The sequence below is a fragment of the Mustela lutreola genome, chromosome 2 (assembly GCF_030435805.1).
Source record: "Mustela lutreola isolate mMusLut2 chromosome 2, mMusLut2.pri, whole genome shotgun sequence".
NCBI lineage: Eukaryota > Metazoa > Chordata > Mammalia > Carnivora > Mustelidae > Mustela > Mustela lutreola.
Window position 1 is genome coordinate 24350724 of NC_081291.1, and position 1919 is coordinate 24352642.

A 1919-nucleotide genomic window follows, 5' to 3' on the forward strand; every position below is an offset into this window, starting at 1 on the left:
AAAAAAAGAGAGAGAGAGAGAGACTCCAACAAAGCAAGTATATGTCTTATCAAGGGATTATATTCAACGAGAGCTAAAAACAAAACAAAAATCCATAGTCCGGGGCTGTGAGTGGCCTACAAGAGTCACCCGCATCAGTCTTAGATGTGGGCATGCTTACTGCCAATACACCAACACATACAAGACACTAGGTTGCCGGAAATAAAAATCCATTTCTCTGAAATAATCATGTACTGGCACACCTGAGTGTATTCTGAAGTTGCATTCGGATGATGGAAAACTCAGGGCACCTGGGTCTAGTTCAGCAGAGAATCTGCTTCACCTTCTCCCTCTGTCCTCCCCACTCCCCCAGCCTAACCCTCCCCCACCCCCACTCTCTTGTTCTCAAATAAATAAATAAATAAATAAATAAATAAATAAATCTTAAAAAAAAAAAAAAAAGATGGAAAACTCTGATTTTTAGTGTTGGGAAGAGGAGCTTAATGATGGTTTTCTAGAAGGGGCAGTGCTGATCCCAAGGAAAACAGAACAAGAGTCTGCTGGCACTAATGCTTTTTGCCAACAATTTTGAAAAACTGAGCAAGAAAAGAATTGATTATCCATCTTTCTCTTGATAAAGTGAGCTTTCTCAAGCTATATCCCTTTCAAGAATACCAGACAGGGAGCCGAGATATATTCCTGGCCATAAATGGTTAGCCGGGGGACTTTGAAAGCAAATGCCTTGGATTTCAGGCTGGGTCTTGCCTTTTCATTATGAACCAAGCCTGTCTGTCTGCCAGACTTTTCCCTTCCTTCCTTCACTCCTTCCTTTGACTTCTTTATTATGAATTACAAATAGAAATACAGCATTTCTGTACAAAGCCCCAAATCTTCAACACAATTTATAAGGTCTTCATGACTGCCAGCTGACCTTTTCCCATCCAAGTACTAACCAGGCCCGACCCTGCTTAGCTTCCGAGATCAGACGAGATCGGGCGCGTTCAGGGTGGTATGGCCGTAGACCAGCTGACCTTTTCAATCCAGTCGACCACCATCACCGCATTTTTGGTCTTCTTGTCACATGGGCCATCTTTCTGGTTTTCAGAGATGCTATTCCACCACAGGACCTTTGCATGTGTGGTTTTTTTAAATGCCTGGTATGCTCTCCCCTGACTCCACTTCTCTCAGCCCTGCCTTTGCCAATGTCTTTCCTACTCACTAATCAAGCCTCAGTTTAATCTTCAGCTCAATTTCCATCTCTTTGAAGGAAAGCTTCCCTGATTTCCTAGACTGGTTCCAGCTCTTCATTATAAACTCTCAGAGCACCTGAAGTGCTCCGTGTCAGTTACTAACTGCACTTCCGCATTTATTTATGGGATAGTTTCTTTGTTCTGATTATCTGGTGAATGCTATCGCTTCTCGGCCTTTTGGCTAAGATCAAGTGTAGTATCTGTTCTTATCAGTTTAATATCTGGTGAATGCTGTAAGACAGAGTCTACCCTGGCTCGTCCCTGTTGCCTCGGTATCTAGCACTGAGCTTGTCTGTATGCATTTTGCCAAATATGAGGGATGGATAAAGAATTGTGATTTTATACTCAGGAAAGCTTGCATTCAAGATTGCTGATCAAGTGAAGACGTTTTCAACAAAATGAAAACTGAAGCAATTCTCAGCATCTCACTGTGGAACTTCTAAAGGCTTCCATCACTAAGGAAGATGAGTCACTAAGTCAGTCACTAAGGAAAATGAGTTCAGATCACAGAAGGTCTAAGGGACAGGATGTTGGCAAATAAGTTAGGAAATCTATGGGCCACCTGGATGGCTTGGTCACTTAGCAGCCCAGCTCTTGGTTTCAGCTCAGGTAATGATCTTGGGGTCATGGGATTGGCCCCACACTGGGCTTCACACTCAGTGGGGAGTTTGCTTGAGATTTTCTCCCTCT

General features: G+C 43.1%; 1 pseudogene; it reads left to right on the forward strand.

The window, feature by feature from the left end:
* Nucleotides 1–1390: 1390 nt before the first annotated feature.
* LOC131826064 (U2 spliceosomal RNA) lies at nt 1391–1494 on the forward strand (annotated as a pseudogene).
* The last annotated feature ends 425 nt before the right edge of the window (nt 1495–1919 follow it).